Source organism: Thunnus albacares, chromosome 23 (genome assembly GCF_914725855.1).
Source record: "Thunnus albacares chromosome 23, fThuAlb1.1, whole genome shotgun sequence".
NCBI classification, from domain to species: Eukaryota; Metazoa; Chordata; class Actinopteri; order Scombriformes; family Scombridae; genus Thunnus; species Thunnus albacares.
In genome coordinates, this window is record NC_058128.1 from 23,573,308 (window position 1) to 23,590,222 (window position 16,915).

The 16,915-nt window shown below is 51.8% G+C and overlaps 32 non-coding genes across 32 annotated transcripts; 19 read left to right on the forward strand and 13 right to left on the reverse strand.

Moving 5' to 3' along the window:
* Positions 1-6: 6 nt before the first annotated feature.
* trnae-cuc lies at positions 7-78 on the forward strand. The gene has a single exon. It is a non-coding gene; the product is annotated as a tRNA-Glu (tRNA).
* A 474-nt stretch (positions 79-552) lies between these two features.
* trnag-ccc lies at positions 553-624 on the reverse strand. The gene has a single exon. It is a non-coding gene; the product is annotated as a tRNA-Gly (tRNA).
* Positions 625-855: 231 nt separating this feature from the next.
* On the reverse strand, positions 856-937 carry trnas-aga. The gene has a single exon. It is a non-coding gene; the product is annotated as a tRNA-Ser (tRNA).
* Positions 938-1,440: 503 nt separating this feature from the next.
* trnae-cuc lies at positions 1,441-1,512 on the forward strand. The gene has a single exon. It is a non-coding gene; the product is annotated as a tRNA-Glu (tRNA).
* An 880-nt stretch (positions 1,513-2,392) lies between these two features.
* Positions 2,393-2,464, forward strand: trnae-uuc. The gene has a single exon. It is a non-coding gene; the product is annotated as a tRNA-Glu (tRNA).
* Positions 2,465-2,595: 131 nt separating this feature from the next.
* trnae-cuc lies at positions 2,596-2,667 on the forward strand. The gene has a single exon. It is a non-coding gene; the product is annotated as a tRNA-Glu (tRNA).
* A 566-nt stretch (positions 2,668-3,233) lies between these two features.
* trnag-ccc lies at positions 3,234-3,305 on the reverse strand. The gene has a single exon. It is a non-coding gene; the product is annotated as a tRNA-Gly (tRNA).
* Positions 3,306-3,536: 231 nt separating this feature from the next.
* On the reverse strand, positions 3,537-3,618 carry trnas-aga. The gene has a single exon. It is a non-coding gene; the product is annotated as a tRNA-Ser (tRNA).
* A 503-nt stretch (positions 3,619-4,121) lies between these two features.
* trnae-cuc lies at positions 4,122-4,193 on the forward strand. The gene has a single exon. It is a non-coding gene; the product is annotated as a tRNA-Glu (tRNA).
* An 880-nt stretch (positions 4,194-5,073) lies between these two features.
* On the forward strand, positions 5,074-5,145 carry trnae-uuc. Its single transcript has one exon. It is a non-coding gene; the product is annotated as a tRNA-Glu (tRNA).
* A 131-nt stretch (positions 5,146-5,276) lies between these two features.
* On the forward strand, positions 5,277-5,348 carry trnae-cuc. Its single transcript has one exon. It is a non-coding gene; the product is annotated as a tRNA-Glu (tRNA).
* A 566-nt stretch (positions 5,349-5,914) lies between these two features.
* trnag-ccc lies at positions 5,915-5,986 on the reverse strand. The gene has a single exon. It is a non-coding gene; the product is annotated as a tRNA-Gly (tRNA).
* Positions 5,987-6,217: 231 nt separating this feature from the next.
* On the reverse strand, positions 6,218-6,299 carry trnas-aga. The gene has a single exon. It is a non-coding gene; the product is annotated as a tRNA-Ser (tRNA).
* A 503-nt stretch (positions 6,300-6,802) lies between these two features.
* On the forward strand, positions 6,803-6,874 carry trnae-cuc. The gene has a single exon. It is a non-coding gene; the product is annotated as a tRNA-Glu (tRNA).
* Positions 6,875-7,754: 880 nt separating this feature from the next.
* Positions 7,755-7,826, forward strand: trnae-uuc. The gene has a single exon. It is a non-coding gene; the product is annotated as a tRNA-Glu (tRNA).
* A 131-nt stretch (positions 7,827-7,957) lies between these two features.
* On the forward strand, positions 7,958-8,029 carry trnae-cuc. Its single transcript has one exon. It is a non-coding gene; the product is annotated as a tRNA-Glu (tRNA).
* Positions 8,030-8,595: 566 nt separating this feature from the next.
* On the reverse strand, positions 8,596-8,667 carry trnag-ccc. Its single transcript has one exon. It is a non-coding gene; the product is annotated as a tRNA-Gly (tRNA).
* Positions 8,668-8,898: 231 nt separating this feature from the next.
* Positions 8,899-8,980, reverse strand: trnas-aga. The gene has a single exon. It is a non-coding gene; the product is annotated as a tRNA-Ser (tRNA).
* A 503-nt stretch (positions 8,981-9,483) lies between these two features.
* Positions 9,484-9,555, forward strand: trnae-cuc. Its single transcript has one exon. It is a non-coding gene; the product is annotated as a tRNA-Glu (tRNA).
* Positions 9,556-10,435: 880 nt separating this feature from the next.
* trnae-uuc lies at positions 10,436-10,507 on the forward strand. Its single transcript has one exon. It is a non-coding gene; the product is annotated as a tRNA-Glu (tRNA).
* Positions 10,508-10,638: 131 nt separating this feature from the next.
* trnae-cuc lies at positions 10,639-10,710 on the forward strand. Its single transcript has one exon. It is a non-coding gene; the product is annotated as a tRNA-Glu (tRNA).
* A 566-nt stretch (positions 10,711-11,276) lies between these two features.
* Positions 11,277-11,348, reverse strand: trnag-ccc. The gene has a single exon. It is a non-coding gene; the product is annotated as a tRNA-Gly (tRNA).
* A 231-nt stretch (positions 11,349-11,579) lies between these two features.
* Positions 11,580-11,661, reverse strand: trnas-aga. The gene has a single exon. It is a non-coding gene; the product is annotated as a tRNA-Ser (tRNA).
* A 503-nt stretch (positions 11,662-12,164) lies between these two features.
* trnae-cuc lies at positions 12,165-12,236 on the forward strand. The gene has a single exon. It is a non-coding gene; the product is annotated as a tRNA-Glu (tRNA).
* Positions 12,237-13,106: 870 nt separating this feature from the next.
* On the forward strand, positions 13,107-13,178 carry trnae-uuc. Its single transcript has one exon. It is a non-coding gene; the product is annotated as a tRNA-Glu (tRNA).
* Positions 13,179-13,309: 131 nt separating this feature from the next.
* On the forward strand, positions 13,310-13,381 carry trnae-cuc. The gene has a single exon. It is a non-coding gene; the product is annotated as a tRNA-Glu (tRNA).
* A 566-nt stretch (positions 13,382-13,947) lies between these two features.
* trnag-ccc lies at positions 13,948-14,019 on the reverse strand. The gene has a single exon. It is a non-coding gene; the product is annotated as a tRNA-Gly (tRNA).
* Positions 14,020-14,250: 231 nt separating this feature from the next.
* trnas-aga lies at positions 14,251-14,332 on the reverse strand. Its single transcript has one exon. It is a non-coding gene; the product is annotated as a tRNA-Ser (tRNA).
* A 503-nt stretch (positions 14,333-14,835) lies between these two features.
* On the forward strand, positions 14,836-14,907 carry trnae-cuc. Its single transcript has one exon. It is a non-coding gene; the product is annotated as a tRNA-Glu (tRNA).
* An 880-nt stretch (positions 14,908-15,787) lies between these two features.
* Positions 15,788-15,859, forward strand: trnae-uuc. The gene has a single exon. It is a non-coding gene; the product is annotated as a tRNA-Glu (tRNA).
* A 131-nt stretch (positions 15,860-15,990) lies between these two features.
* On the forward strand, positions 15,991-16,062 carry trnae-cuc. Its single transcript has one exon. It is a non-coding gene; the product is annotated as a tRNA-Glu (tRNA).
* Positions 16,063-16,628: 566 nt separating this feature from the next.
* On the reverse strand, positions 16,629-16,700 carry trnag-ccc. Its single transcript has one exon. It is a non-coding gene; the product is annotated as a tRNA-Gly (tRNA).
* Between the last annotated feature and the right edge of the window lie 215 nt (positions 16,701-16,915).

The window sequence follows — 16,915 nt, forward strand, 5'->3', positions numbered from 1 at the left end:
CATGGATCCCTGGTGGTCTAGTGGCTAGGATTCGGCGCTCTCACCGCCGCGGCCCGGGTTCGATTCCCGGTCAGGGAACGCAGGAATGGCATGAGGTGAGTCGGCTGCGACAATAGCGATGCCAGTCGTTTAGTTTGTTAGCGGTGATCAGTGTATGGCTCCCTGAAGGTCCAGTGGCGAGTACTGGGCACTCTCACCGCCGCGGCCCGGGCTCGATTCCCAGTCAGGAAAGATGGATAGAGGTTTCCCCCGAAAAGTGAAAGGCGTGCAATCAGCGACCTAGGAGGAGCCCGAGTCCCTGTGGATCGGACAGGAGTTTGAACCCCATCAGCTTGGCGGGAAGCAGCCACCATCACAACCGTGGCAAGTACTTACCGAAACACAACGTGTCCGTTTTCATACAAGCCTCGCGTCGTTTTCCACGCTTTTCAAAGACCGCACTGCGAGTGATTTAACACAGCTTCACATTGCTCCTGAAGACAAGCTGACTGTTCTGCAGACTTTTCAGATCAGATCAAGACAAGCTGACTGTTCTGCAGACTTTTCAGATCATGCATTGGCCGGGAATCGAACCCGGGTCAACTGCTTGGGAAGCAGCTATGCTCGCCACTATACCACCAATGCCATGGGAAGCCCCTTTGCAATGCCAGCACACACGATGGAGACGCAACAGCACGTGCACTGAAGTTCAGAAAGTCGACTATTTGCGAGTCCAGAATGCCATTTGCAAGCACTGCCCTCCTCCATTTCAGCAGTTTTCAAAAGCCGCGCAGCGCAAACGTTTTGCTTCAGTTCATCACCTTAAGAGCGCACGCCCATCTGATGACGGAAGGAACGGATAAAGGTTGAGGCCTCCGTAGTTGGCAGGATTCGAACCTGCGCGGGGAAACCCCAATGGATTTCTAGTCCATCGCCTTGACCACTCGGCCACAACTACCTCCCCTCCGCTTTTCAAAGGGTTGAGGCAACATTACAGATTTTAAAAGGACCATGTTTACAGTGTCAGCCCAATTGGATTAAACAGGCTGCTGTGAATATGAGAGCAACCATAACTTGCACGCATGAAAATATCAGCCACAAACATGTTAAGCAGGACTGCCGCTAGATTTGAACCCTGTGAAAGGTCTTTTCCACGAGCACAAGTTTTGATCTAACATGACCTAATCTGTCTGTCTGTGTAAAATCAGGGAATTCTCAAATCTAGTGTGGTTGATAGCTTGACGCAAAGAGCCTGCGAGTGCTTCTTGTCGTTCACAGCAGAGAAAATACAGTTTGTCATCAAGCCCAATCAAGTGGGCTGTCACACATAAGGGCTATTTAAAATACGATGAATTGCCTGCTTATTGGAAAGTTCAGTCACTGAGACAAAAAAGGCAAAGTTTGGGAGAGGGCGACAATTGTTTGATCCAGGTCTGTTTCCTCCAGTTGGGGGTAAGCGGCTCCCTGATGGTCTAGTGGCTAGGATTCGGCGCTCTCACCGCCGCGGCCCGGGTTCGATTCCCGGTCAGGGAAAGCTGAGGAGGCATGACGTGAGTTGGCTGCCTATATAGCGATGCCAGTAATTTAATCAAACCAGCCCAATTTTGTGGAGGGTGATCAGTCTTTGATTTCCCTTTGCGTCGTCCTTTCTCACCTTCACGGCTCCCAAACGCTCTGGTGGCTAGTATTTGGCACTCTCGCCGCCGCGGCCGGGGCTGTATTCCCAGTCAGGGAAGCTGGTCTTACCACTATGATGCACCTGTTATCTCCACAGAGCCTGCTTCTCTCAATTTCTCCCAAGGCGGGATTCAGTACCCGTCTCTGATCCACCCCAGTGACCCTGATGAGGAGTAACTGTACGCGCACGGAAGATGGATAGAGGTTTCCCCTGAAAAGTGAAAGACGCGTAATCAGCGACCTACGTGAAGCCCCAGTTCCTGTGATTGGCCAGGAGTTTGAACCCGAGCCGCTTGGCGGGAGGCAGCCACCATCATAACTGCGGCAGGTATTTACTGAAACACAACCTGTCGATTTTCATTACAAGCCTGGCAGCGTTTTCCACAATTTTCAAACACTGTACTACAACTGCTTTAAAAGAACTTCACGCTACTCGGAGCACGACCCGACGGTGCAGCAGACTTTTTGGGATCGCGCCTTGGCCGGGAATCGAACCCCGGGCCGGGTAACTGCTTGGGAAGCGGCTATGCCCGCCACGACACCACGGATGCCATGAAAAGCCCCATTGCCATGCCAGCACACGTGATGAACGCGGCACAGCGCTTCATCTCATTTAAAGTAAGATGAATTGCCTGTTTATTAGAAGGTTCAGTCACCGAGACAAAAAGGGCAAACTTTTGGAAAGGATGACAATTGTTTGAAACGCTTTTGTTTCCTCCAGGTATAGGCACGACGTTCCCTGATGGTCTAGTGGCTAGGATTCGGCGCTTTCACCGCCGCGGCCCGGGTTCGATTCCCGGTCAGGGAATGCTGGCGTGGCATAGGATGAGTCGGTTGCCTGTATAGCCGCGCAAGTAATTTAGTCAAACAAGCCAAATTTGGAAGTGGGTGACCAGTGTTTGATTTACTTTTTGCTCCATCCCTCCCCACGCTCATGGATCCCTGGTGGTCTAGTGGCTAGGATTCGGCGCTCTCACCGCCGCGGCCCGGGTTCGATTCCCGGTCAGGGAACGCAGGAATGGCATGAGGTGAGTCGGCTGCGACAATAGCGATGCCAGTCGTTTAGTTTGTTAGCGGTGATCAGTGTATGGCTCCCTGAAGGTCCAGTGGCGAGTACTGGGCACTCTCACCGCCGCGGCCCGGGCTCGATTCCCAGTCAGGAAAGCTGGTCTTACCACTTATCAGGCACTTGTGTGTGACCTCCCAAGGCACCATCCAATCCCCATCTGATGAGGAATAACTGTACGTACACAGAAGATGGATAGAGGTTTCCCCCGAAAAGTGAAAGGCGTGCAATCAGCGACCTAGGAGGAGCCCGAGTCCCTGTGGATCGGACAGGAGTTTGAACCCCATCAGCTTGGCGGGAAGCAGCCACCATCACAACCGTGGCAAGTACTTACCGAAACACAACGTGTCCGTTTTCATACAAGCCTCGCGTCGTTTTCCACGCTTTTCAAAGACCGCACTGCGAGTGATTTAACACAGCTTCACATTGCTCCTGAAGACAAGCTGACTGTTCTGCAGACTTCTCAGATCAGATCAAGACAAGCTGACTGTTCTGCAGACTTTTCAGATCATGCATTGGCCGGGAATCGAACCCGGGTCAACTGCTTGGGAAGCAGCTATGCTCGCCACTATACCACCAATGCCATGGGAAGCCCCTTTGCAATGCCAGCACACACGATGGAGACGCAACAGCACGTGCACTGAAGTTCAGAAAGTCGACTATTTGCGAGTCCAGAATGCCATTTGCAAGCACTGCCCTCCTCCATTTCAGCAGTTTTCAAAAGCCGCGCAGCGCAAACGTTTTGCTTCAGTTCATCACCTTAAGAGCGCACGCCCATCTGATGACGGAAGGAACGGATAAAGGTTGAGGCCTCCGTAGTTGGCAGGATTCGAACCTGCGCGGGGAAACCCCAATGGATTTCTAGTCCATCGCCTTGACCACTCGGCCACAACTACCTCCCCTCCGCTTTTCAAAGGGTTGAGGCAACATTACAGATTTTAAAAGGACCATGTTTACAGTGTCAGCCCAATTGGATTAAACAGGCTGCTGTGAATATGAGAGCAACCATAACTTGCACGCATGAAAATATCAGCCACAAACATGTTAAGCAGGACTGCCGCTAGATTTGAACCCTGTGAAAGGTCTTTTCCACGAGCACAAGTTTTGATCTAACATGACCTAATCTGTCTGTCTGTGTAAAATCAGGGAATTCTCAAATCTAGTGTGGTTGATAGCTTGACGCAAAGAGCCTGCGAGTGCTTCTTGTCGTTCACAGCAGAGAAAATACAGTTTGTCATCAAGCCCAATCAAGTGGGCTGTCACACATAAGGGCTATTTAAAATACGATGAATTGCCTGCTTATTGGAAAGTTCAGTCACTGAGACAAAAAAGGCAAAGTTTGGGAGAGGGCGACAATTGTTTGATCCAGGTCTGTTTCCTCCAGTTGGGGGTAAGCGGCTCCCTGATGGTCTAGTGGCTAGGATTCGGCGCTCTCACCGCCGCGGCCCGGGTTCGATTCCCGGTCAGGGAAAGCTGAGGAGGCATGACGTGAGTTGGCTGCCTATATAGCGATGCCAGTAATTTAATCAAACCAGCCCAATTTTGTGGAGGGTGATCAGTCTTTGATTTCCCTTTGCGTCGTCCTTTCTCACCTTCACGGCTCCCAAACGCTCTGGTGGCTAGTATTTGGCACTCTCGCCGCCGCGGCCGGGGCTGTATTCCCAGTCAGGGAAGCTGGTCTTACCACTATGATGCACCTGTTATCTCCACAGAGCCTGCTTCTCTCAATTTCTCCCAAGGCGGGATTCAGTACCCGTCTCTGATCCACCCCAGTGACCCTGATGAGGAGTAACTGTACGCGCACGGAAGATGGATAGAGGTTTCCCCTGAAAAGTGAAAGACGCGTAATCAGCGACCTACGTGAAGCCCCAGTTCCTGTGATTGGCCAGGAGTTTGAACCCGAGCCGCTTGGCGGGAGGCAGCCACCATCATAACTGCGGCAGGTATTTACTGAAACACAACCTGTCGATTTTCATTACAAGCCTGGCAGCGTTTTCCACAATTTTCAAACACTGTACTACAACTGCTTTAAAAGAACTTCACGCTACTCGGAGCACGACCCGACGGTGCAGCAGACTTTTTGGGATCGCGCCTTGGCCGGGAATCGAACCCCGGGCCGGGTAACTGCTTGGGAAGCGGCTATGCCCGCCACGACACCACGGATGCCATGAAAAGCCCCATTGCCATGCCAGCACACGTGATGAACGCGGCACAGCGCTTCATCTCATTTAAAGTAAGATGAATTGCCTGTTTATTAGAAGGTTCAGTCACCGAGACAAAAAGGGCAAACTTTTGGAAAGGATGACAATTGTTTGAAACGCTTTTGTTTCCTCCAGGTATAGGCACGACGTTCCCTGATGGTCTAGTGGCTAGGATTCGGCGCTTTCACCGCCGCGGCCCGGGTTCGATTCCCGGTCAGGGAATGCTGGCGTGGCATAGGATGAGTCGGTTGCCTGTATAGCCGCGCAAGTAATTTAGTCAAACAAGCCAAATTTGGAAGTGGGTGACCAGTGTTTGATTTACTTTTTGCTCCATCCCTCCCCACGCTCATGGATCCCTGGTGGTCTAGTGGCTAGGATTCGGCGCTCTCACCGCCGCGGCCCGGGTTCGATTCCCGGTCAGGGAACGCAGGAATGGCATGAGGTGAGTCGGCTGCGACAATAGCGATGCCAGTCGTTTAGTTTGTTAGCGGTGATCAGTGTATGGCTCCCTGAAGGTCCAGTGGCGAGTACTGGGCACTCTCACCGCCGCGGCCCGGGCTCGATTCCCAGTCAGGAAAGCTGGTCTTACCACTTATCAGGCACTTGTGTGTGACCTCCCAAGGCACCATCCAATCCCCATCTGATGAGGAATAACTGTACGTACACAGAAGATGGATAGAGGTTTCCCCCGAAAAGTGAAAGGCGTGCAATCAGCGACCTAGGAGGAGCCCGAGTCCCTGTGGATCGGACAGGAGTTTGAACCCCATCAGCTTGGCGGGAAGCAGCCACCATCACAACCGTGGCAAGTACTTACCGAAACACAACGTGTCCGTTTTCATACAAGCCTCGCGTCGTTTTCCACGCTTTTCAAAGACCGCACTGCGAGTGATTTAACACAGCTTCACATTGCTCCTGAAGACAAGCTGACTGTTCTGCAGACTTCTCAGATCAGATCAAGACAAGCTGACTGTTCTGCAGACTTTTCAGATCATGCATTGGCCGGGAATCGAACCCGGGTCAACTGCTTGGGAAGCAGCTATGCTCGCCACTATACCACCAATGCCATGGGAAGCCCCTTTGCAATGCCAGCACACACGATGGAGACGCAACAGCACGTGCACTGAAGTTCAGAAAGTCGACTATTTGCGAGTCCAGAATGCCATTTGCAAGCACTGCCCTCCTCCATTTCAGCAGTTTTCAAAAGCCGCGCAGCGCAAACGTTTTGCTTCAGTTCATCACCTTAAGAGCGCACGCCCATCTGATGACGGAAGGAACGGATAAAGGTTGAGGCCTCCGTAGTTGGCAGGATTCGAACCTGCGCGGGGAAACCCCAATGGATTTCTAGTCCATCGCCTTGACCACTCGGCCACAACTACCTCCCCTCCGCTTTTCAAAGGGTTGAGGCAACATTACAGATTTTAAAAGGACCATGTTTACAGTGTCAGCCCAATTGGATTAAACAGGCTGCTGTGAATATGAGAGCAACCATAACTTGCACGCATGAAAATATCAGCCACAAACATGTTAAGCAGGACTGCCGCTAGATTTGAACCCTGTGAAAGGTCTTTTCCACGAGCACAAGTTTTGATCTAACATGACCTAATCTGTCTGTCTGTGTAAAATCAGGGAATTCTCAAATCTAGTGTGGTTGATAGCTTGACGCAAAGAGCCTGCGAGTGCTTCTTGTCGTTCACAGCAGAGAAAATACAGTTTGTCATCAAGCCCAATCAAGTGGGCTGTCACACATAAGGGCTATTTAAAATACGATGAATTGCCTGCTTATTGGAAAGTTCAGTCACTGAGACAAAAAAGGCAAAGTTTGGGAGAGGGCGACAATTGTTTGATCCAGGTCTGTTTCCTCCAGTTGGGGGTAAGCGGCTCCCTGATGGTCTAGTGGCTAGGATTCGGCGCTCTCACCGCCGCGGCCCGGGTTCGATTCCCGGTCAGGGAAAGCTGAGGAGGCATGACGTGAGTTGGCTGCCTATATAGCGATGCCAGTAATTTAATCAAACCAGCCCAATTTTGTGGAGGGTGATCAGTCTTTGATTTCCCTTTGCGTCGTCCTTTCTCACCTTCACGGCTCCCAAACGCTCTGGTGGCTAGTATTTGGCACTCTCGCCGCCGCGGCCGGGGCTGTATTCCCAGTCAGGGAAGCTGGTCTTACCACTATGATGCACCTGTTATCTCCACAGAGCCTGCTTCTCTCAATTTCTCCCAAGGCGGGATTCAGTACCCGTCTCTGATCCACCCCAGTGACCCTGATGAGGAGTAACTGTACGCGCACGGAAGATGGATAGAGGTTTCCCCTGAAAAGTGAAAGACGCGTAATCAGCGACCTACGTGAAGCCCCAGTTCCTGTGATTGGCCAGGAGTTTGAACCCGAGCCGCTTGGCGGGAGGCAGCCACCATCATAACTGCGGCAGGTATTTACTGAAACACAACCTGTCGATTTTCATTACAAGCCTGGCAGCGTTTTCCACAATTTTCAAACACTGTACTACAACTGCTTTAAAAGAACTTCACGCTACTCGGAGCACGACCCGACGGTGCAGCAGACTTTTTGGGATCGCGCCTTGGCCGGGAATCGAACCCCGGGCCGGGTAACTGCTTGGGAAGCGGCTATGCCCGCCACGACACCACGGATGCCATGAAAAGCCCCATTGCCATGCCAGCACACGTGATGAACGCGGCACAGCGCTTCATCTCATTTAAAGTAAGATGAATTGCCTGTTTATTAGAAGGTTCAGTCACCGAGACAAAAAGGGCAAACTTTTGGAAAGGATGACAATTGTTTGAAACGCTTTTGTTTCCTCCAGGTATAGGCACGACGTTCCCTGATGGTCTAGTGGCTAGGATTCGGCGCTTTCACCGCCGCGGCCCGGGTTCGATTCCCGGTCAGGGAATGCTGGCGTGGCATAGGATGAGTCGGTTGCCTGTATAGCCGCGCAAGTAATTTAGTCAAACAAGCCAAATTTGGAAGTGGGTGACCAGTGTTTGATTTACTTTTTGCTCCATCCCTCCCCACGCTCATGGATCCCTGGTGGTCTAGTGGCTAGGATTCGGCGCTCTCACCGCCGCGGCCCGGGTTCGATTCCCGGTCAGGGAACGCAGGAATGGCATGAGGTGAGTCGGCTGCGACAATAGCGATGCCAGTCGTTTAGTTTGTTAGCGGTGATCAGTGTATGGCTCCCTGAAGGTCCAGTGGCGAGTACTGGGCACTCTCACCGCCGCGGCCCGGGCTCGATTCCCAGTCAGGAAAGCTGGTCTTACCACTTATCAGGCACTTGTGTGTGACCTCCCAAGGCACCATCCAATCCCCATCTGATGAGGAATAACTGTACGTACACAGAAGATGGATAGAGGTTTCCCCCGAAAAGTGAAAGGCGTGCAATCAGCGACCTAGGAGGAGCCCGAGTCCCTGTGGATCGGACAGGAGTTTGAACCCCATCAGCTTGGCGGGAAGCAGCCACCATCACAACCGTGGCAAGTACTTACCGAAACACAACGTGTCCGTTTTCATACAAGCCTCGCGTCGTTTTCCACGCTTTTCAAAGACCGCACTGCGAGTGATTTAACACAGCTTCACATTGCTCCTGAAGACAAGCTGACTGTTCTGCAGACTTCTCAGATCAGATCAAGACAAGCTGACTGTTCTGCAGACTTTTCAGATCATGCATTGGCCGGGAATCGAACCCGGGTCAACTGCTTGGGAAGCAGCTATGCTCGCCACTATACCACCAATGCCATGGGAAGCCCCTTTGCAATGCCAGCACACACGATGGAGACGCAACAGCACGTGCACTGAAGTTCAGAAAGTCGACTATTTGCGAGTCCAGAATGCCATTTGCAAGCACTGCCCTCCTCCATTTCAGCAGTTTTCAAAAGCCGCGCAGCGCAAACGTTTTGCTTCAGTTCATCACCTTAAGAGCGCACGCCCATCTGATGACGGAAGGAACGGATAAAGGTTGAGGCCTCCGTAGTTGGCAGGATTCGAACCTGCGCGGGGAAACCCCAATGGATTTCTAGTCCATCGCCTTGACCACTCGGCCACAACTACCTCCCCTCCGCTTTTCAAAGGGTTGAGGCAACATTACAGATTTTAAAAGGACCATGTTTACAGTGTCAGCCCAATTGGATTAAACAGGCTGCTGTGAATATGAGAGCAACCATAACTTGCACGCATGAAAATATCAGCCACAAACATGTTAAGCAGGACTGCCGCTAGATTTGAACCCTGTGAAAGGTCTTTTCCACGAGCACAAGTTTTGATCTAACATGACCTAATCTGTCTGTCTGTGTAAAATCAGGGAATTCTCAAATCTAGTGTGGTTGATAGCTTGACGCAAAGAGCCTGCGAGTGCTTCTTGTCGTTCACAGCAGAGAAAATACAGTTTGTCATCAAGCCCAATCAAGTGGGCTGTCACACATAAGGGCTATTTAAAATACGATGAATTGCCTGCTTATTGGAAAGTTCAGTCACTGAGACAAAAAAGGCAAAGTTTGGGAGAGGGCGACAATTGTTTGATCCAGGTCTGTTTCCTCCAGTTGGGGGTAAGCGGCTCCCTGATGGTCTAGTGGCTAGGATTCGGCGCTCTCACCGCCGCGGCCCGGGTTCGATTCCCGGTCAGGGAAAGCTGAGGAGGCATGACGTGAGTTGGCTGCCTATATAGCGATGCCAGTAATTTAATCAAACCAGCCCAATTTTGTGGAGGGTGATCAGTCTTTGATTTCCCTTTGCGTCGTCCTTTCTCACCTTCACGGCTCCCAAACGCTCTGGTGGCTAGTATTTGGCACTCTCGCCGCCGCGGCCGGGGCTGTATTCCCAGTCAGGGAAGCTGGTCTTACCACTATGATGCACCTGTTATCTCCACAGAGCCTGCTTCTCTCAATTTCTCCCAAGGCGGGATTCAGTACCCGTCTCTGATCCACCCCAGTGACCCTGATGAGGAGTAACTGTACGCGCACGGAAGATGGATAGAGGTTTCCCCTGAAAAGTGAAAGACGCGTAATCAGCGACCTACGTGAAGCCCCAGTTCCTGTGATTGGCCAGGAGTTTGAACCCGAGCCGCTTGGCGGGAGGCAGCCACCATCATAACTGCGGCAGGTATTTACTGAAACACAACCTGTCGATTTTCATTACAAGCCTGGCAGCGTTTTCCACAATTTTCAAACACTGTACTACAACTGCTTTAAAAGAACTTCACGCTACTCGGAGCACGACCCGACGGTGCAGCAGACTTTTTGGGATCGCGCCTTGGCCGGGAATCGAACCCCGGGCCGGGTAACTGCTTGGGAAGCGGCTATGCCCGCCACGACACCACGGATGCCATGAAAAGCCCCATTGCCATGCCAGCACACGTGATGAACGCGGCACAGCGCTTCATCTCATTTAAAGTAAGATGAATTGCCTGTTTATTAGAAGGTTCAGTCACCGAGACAAAAAGGGCAAACTTTTGGAAAGGATGACAATTGTTTGAAACGCTTTTGTTTCCTCCAGGTATAGGCACGACGTTCCCTGATGGTCTAGTGGCTAGGATTCGGCGCTTTCACCGCCGAGGCCCGGGTTCGATTCCCGGTCAGGGAATGCTGGCGTGGCATAGGATGAGTCGGTTGCCTGTATAGCCGCGCAAGTAATTTAGTCAAACAAGCCAAATTTGGAAGTGGGTGATCAGTGTTTGATTTACTTTTTGCTCCATCCCTCCCCACGCTCATGGATCCCTGGTGGTCTAGTGGCTAGGATTCGGCGCTCTCACCGCCGCGGCCCGGGTTCGATTCCCGGTCAGGGAACGCAGGAATGGCATGAGGTGAGTCGGCTGCGACAATAGCGATGCCAGTCGTTTAGTTTGTTAGCGGTGATCAGTGTATGGCTCCCTGAAGGTCCAGTGGCGAGTACTGGGCACTCTCACCGCCGCGGCCCGGGCTCGATTCCCAGTCAGGAAAGCTGGTCTTACCACTTATCAGGCACTTGTGTGTGACCTCCCAAGGCACCATCCAATCCCCATCTGATGAGGAATAACTGTACGTACACAGAAGATGGATAGAGGTTTCCCCCGAAAAGTGAAAGGCGTGCAATCAGCGACCTAGGAGGAGCCCGAGTCCCTGTGGATCGGACAGGAGTTTGAACCCCATCAGCTTGGCGGGAAGCAGCCACCATCACAACCGTGGCAAGTACTTACCGAAACACAACGTGTCCGTTTTCATACAAGCCTCGCGTCGTTTTCCACGCTTTTCAAAGACCGCACTGCGAGTGATTTAACACAGCTTCACATTGCTCCTGAAGACAAGCTGACTGTTCTGCAGACTTCTCAGATCAGATCAAGACAAGCTGACTGTTCTGCAGACTTTTCAGATCATGCATTGGCCGGGAATCGAACCCGGGTCAACTGCTTGGGAAGCAGCTATGCTCGCCACTATACCACCAATGCCATGGGAAGCCCCTTTGCAATGCCAGCACACACGATGGAGACGCAACAGCACGTGCACTGAAGTTCAGAAAGTCGACTATTTGCGAGTCCAGAATGCCATTTGCAAGCACTGCCCTCCTCCATTTCAGCAGTTTTCAAAAGCCGCGCAGCGCAAACGTTTTGCTTCAGTTCATCACCTTAAGAGCGCACGCCCATCTGATGACGGAAGGAACGGATAAAGGTTGAGGCCTCCGTAGTTGGCAGGATTCGAACCTGCGCGGGGAAACCCCAATGGATTTCTAGTCCATCGCCTTGACCACTCGGCCACAACTACCTCCCCTCCGCTTTTCAAAGGGTTGAGGCAACATTACAGATTTTAAAAGGACCATGTTTACAGTGTCAGCCCAATTGGATTAAACAGGCTGCTGTGAATATGAGAGCAACCATAACTTGCACGCATGAAAATATCAGCCACAAACATGTTAAGCAGGACTGCCGCTAGATTTGAACCCTGTGAAAGGTCTTTTCCACGAGCACAAGTTTTGATCTAACATGACCTAATCTGTCTGTCTGTGTAAAATCAGGGAATTCTCAAATCTAGTGTGGTTGATAGCTTGACGCAAAGAGCCTGCGAGTGCTTCTTGTCGTTCACAGCAGAGAAAATACAGTTTGTCATCAAGCCCAATCAAGTGGGCTGTCACACATAAGGGCTATTTAAAATACGATGAATTGCCTGCTTATTGGAAAGTTCAGTCACTGAGACAAAAAAGGCAAAGTTTGGGAGAGGGTGACAATTGTTTGATCCAGGTCTGTTTCCTCCAGTTGGGGGTAAGCGGCTCCCTGATGGTCTAGTGGCTAGGATTCGGCGCTCTCACCGCCGCGGCCTGGGTTCGATTCCCGGTCAGGGAAAGCTGAGGAGGCATGACGTGAGTTGGCTGCCTATATAGCGATGCCAGTAATTTAATCAAACCAGCCCAATTTTGTGGAGGGTGATCAGTCTTTGATTTCCCTTTGCGTCGTCCTTTCTCACCTTCACGGCTCCCAAACGCTCTGGTGGCTAGTATTTGGCACTCTCGCCGCCGCGGCCGGGGCTGTATTCCCAGTCAGGGAAGCTGGTCTTACCACTATGATGCACCTGTTATCTCCACAGAGCCTGCTTCTCTCAATTTCTCCCAAGGCGGGATTCAGTACCCGTCTCTGATCCACCCCAGTGACCCTGATGAGGAGTAACTGTACGCGCACGGAAGATGGATAGAGGTTTCCCCTGAAAAGTGAAAGACGCGTAATCAGCGACCTACGTGAAGCCCCAGTTCCTGTGATTGGCCAGGAGTTTGAACCCGAGCCGCTTGGCGGGAGGCAGCCACCATCATAACTGCGGCAGGTATTTACTGAAACACAACCTGTCGATTTTCATTACAAGCCTGGCAGCGTTTTCCACAATTTTCAAACACTGTACTACAACTGCTTTAAAAGAACTTCACGCTACTCGGAGCACGACCCGACGGTGCAGCAGACTTTTTGGGATCGCGCCTTGGCCGGGAATCGAACCCCGGGCCGGGTAACTGCTTGGGAAGCGGCTATGCCCGCCACGACACCACGGATGCCATGAAAAGCCCCATTGCCATGCCAGCACACGTGATGAACGCGGCACAGCGCTTAAAGTAAGATGAATTGCCTGTTTATTAGAAGGTTCAGTCACCGAGACAAAAAGGGCAAACTTTTGGAAAGGATGACAATTGTTTGAAACGCTTTTGTTTCCTCCAGGTATAGGCACGACGTTCCCTGATGGTCTAGTGGCTAGGATTCGGCGCTTTCACCGCCGCGGCCCGGGTTCGATTCCCGGTCAGGGAATGCTGGCGTGGCATAGGATGAGTCGGTTGCCTGTATAGCCGCGCAAGTAATTTAGTCAAACAAGCCAAATTTGGAAGTGGGTGATCAGTGTTTGATTTACTTTTTGCTCCATCCCTCCCCACGCTCATGGATCCCTGGTGGTCTAGTGGCTAGGATTCGGCGCTCTCACCGCCGCGGCCCGGGTTCGATTCCCGGTCAGGGAACGCAGGAATGGCATGAGGTGAGTCGGCTGCGACAATAGCGATGCCAGTCGTTTAGTTTGTTAGCGGTGATCAGTGTATGGCTCCCTGAAGGTCCAGTGGCGAGTACTGGGCACTCTCACCGCCGCGGCCCGGGCTCGATTCCCAGTCAGGAAAGCTGGTCTTACCACTTATCAGGCACTTGTGTGTGACCTCCCAAGGCACCATCCAATCCCCATCTGATGAGGAATAACTGTACGTACACAGAAGATGGATAGAGGTTTCCCCCGAAAAGTGAAAGGCGTGCAATCAGCGACCTAGGAGGAGCCCGAGTCCCTGTGGATCGGACAGGAGTTTGAACCCCATCAGCTTGGCGGGAAGCAGCCACCATCACAACCGTGGCAAGTACTTACCGAAACACAACGTGTCCGTTTTCATACAAGCCTCGCGTCGTTTTCCACGCTTTTCAAAGACCGCACTGCAAGTGATTTAACACAGCTTCACATTGCTCCTGAAGACAAGCTGACTGTTCTGCAGACTTTTCAGATCAGATCAAGACAAGCTGACTGTTCTGCAGACTTTTCAGATCATGCATTGGCCGGGAATCGAACCCGGGTCAACTGCTTGGGAAGCAGCTATGCTCGCCACTATACCACCAATGCCATGGGAAGCCCCTTTGCAATGCCAGCACACACGATGGAGACGCAACAGCACGTGCACTGAAGTTCAGAAAGTCGACTATTTGCGAGTCCAGAATGCCATTTGCAAGCACTGCCCTCCTCCATTTCAGCAGTTTTCAAAAGCCGCGCAGCGCAAACGTTTTGCTTCAGTTCATCACCTTAAGAGCGCACGCCCATCTGATGACGGAAGGAACGGATAAAGGTTGAGGCCTCCGTAGTTGGCAGGATTCGAACCTGCGCGGGGAAACCCCAATGGATTTCTAGTCCATCGCCTTGACCACTCAGCCACAACTACCTCCCCTCCGCTTTTCAAAGGGTTGAGGCAACATTACAGATTTTAAAAGGACCATGTTTACAGTGTCAGCCCAATTGGATTAAACAGGCTGCTGTGAATATGAGAGCAACCATAACTTGCACGCATGAAAATATCAGCCACAAACATGTTAAGCAGGACTGCCGCTAGATTTGAACCCTGTGAAAGGTCTTTTCCACGAGCACAAGTTTTGATCTAACATGACCTAATCTGTCTGTCTGTGTAAAATCAGGGAATTCTCAAATCTAGTGTGGTTGATAGCTTGACGCAAAGAGCCTGCGAGTGCTTCTTGTCGTTCACAGCAGAGAAAATACAGTTTGTCATCAAGCCCAATCAAGTGGGCTGTCACACATAAGGGCTATTTAAAATACGATGAATTGCCTGCTTATTGGAAAGTTCAGTCACTGAGACAAAAAAGGCAAAGTTTGGGAGAGGGCGACAATTGTTTGATCCAGGTCTGTTTCCTCCAGTTGGGGGTAAGCGGCTCCCTGATGGTCTAGTGGCTAGGATTCGGCGCTCTCACCGCCGCGGCCCGGGTTCGATTCCCGGTCAGGGAAAGCTGAGGAGGCATGACGTGAGTTGGCTGCCTATATAGCGATGCCAGTAATTTAATCAAACCAGCCCAATTTTGTGGAGGGTGATCAGTCTTTGATTTCCCTTTGCGTCGTCCTTTCTCACCTTCACGGCTCCCAAACGCTCTGGTGGCTAGTATTTGGCACTCTCGCCGCCGCGGCCGGGGCTGTATTCCCAGTCAGGGAAGCTGGTCTTACCACTATGATGCACCTGTTATCTCCACAGAGCCTGCTTCTCTCAATTTCTCCCAAGGCGGGATTCAGTACCCGTCTCTGATCCACCCCAGTGACCCTGATGAGGAGTAACTGTACGCGCACGGAAGATGGATAGAGGTTTCCCCTGAAAAGTGAAAGACGCGTAATCAGCGACCTACGTGAAGCCCCAGTTCCTGTGATTGGCCAGGAGTTTGAACCCGAGCCGCTTGGCGGGAGGCAGCCACCATCATAACTGCGGCAGGTATTTACTGAAACACAACCTGTCGATTTTCATTACAAGCCTGGCAGCGTTTTCCACAATTTTCAAACACTGTACTACAACTGCTTTAAAAGAACTTCACGCTACTCGGAGCACGACCCGACGGTGCAGCAGACTTTTTGGGATCGCGCCTTGGCCGGGAATCGAACCCCGGGCCGGGTAACTGCTTGGGAAGCGGCTATGCCCGCCACGACACCACGGATGCCATGAAAAGCCCCATTGCCATGCCAGCACACGTGATGAACGCGGCACAGCGCTTCATCTCATTTAAAGTAAGATGAATTGCCTGTTTATTAGAAGGTTCAGTCACCGAGACAAAAAGGGCAAACTTTTGGAAAGGATGACAATTGTTTGAAACGCTTTTGTTTCCTCCAGGTATAGGCACGACGTTCCCTGATGGTCTAGTGGCTAGGATTCGGCGCTTTCACCGCCGCGGCCCGGGTTCGATTCCCGGTCAGGGAATGCTGGCGTGGCATAGGATGAGTCGGTTGCCTGTATAGCCGCGCAAGTAATTTAGTCAAACAAGCCAAATTTGGAAGTGGGTGACCAGTGTTTGATTTACTTTTTGCTCCATCCCTCCCCACGCTCATGGATCCCTGGTGGTCTAGTGGCTAGGATTCGGCGCTCTCACCGCCGCGGCCCGGGTTCGATTCCCGGTCAGGGAACGCAGGAATGGCATGAGGTGAGTCGGCTGCGACAATAGCGATGCCAGTCGTTTAGTTTGTTAGCGGTGATCAGTGTATGGCTCCCTGAAGGTCCAGTGGCGAGTACTGGGCACTCTCACCGCCGCGGCCCGGGCTCGATTCCCAGTCAGGAAAGCTGGTCTTACCACTTATCAGGCACTTGTGTGTGACCTCCCAAGGCACCATCCAATCCCCATCTGATGAGGAATAACTGTACGTACACAGAAGATGGATAGAGGTTTCCCCCGAAAAGTGAAAGGCGTGCAATCAGCGACCTAGGAGGAGCCCGAGTCCCTGTGGATCGGACAGGAGTTTGAACCCCATCAGCTTGGCGGGAAGCAGCCACCATCACAACCGTGGCAAGTACTTACCGAAACACAACGTGTCCGTTTTCATACAAGCCTCGCGTCGTTTTCCACGCTTTTCAAAGACCGCACTGCGAGTGATTTAACACAGCTTCACATTGCTCCTGAAGACAAGCTGACTGTTCTGCAGACTTCTCAGATCAGATCAAGACAAGCTGACTGTTCTGCAGACTTTTCAGATCATGCATTGGCCGGGAATCGAACCCGGGTCAACTGCTTGGGAAGCAGCTATGCTCGCCACTATACCACCAATGCCATGGGAAGCCCCTTTGCAATGCCAGCACACACGATGGAGACGCAACAGCACGTGCACTGAAGTTCAGAAAGTCGACTATTTGCGAGTCCAGAATGCCATTTGCAAGCACTGCCCTCCTCCATTTCAGCAGTTTTCAAAAGCCGCGCAGCGCAAACGTTTTGCTTCAGTTCATCACCTTAAGAGCGCACGCCCATCTGATGACGGAAGGAACGGA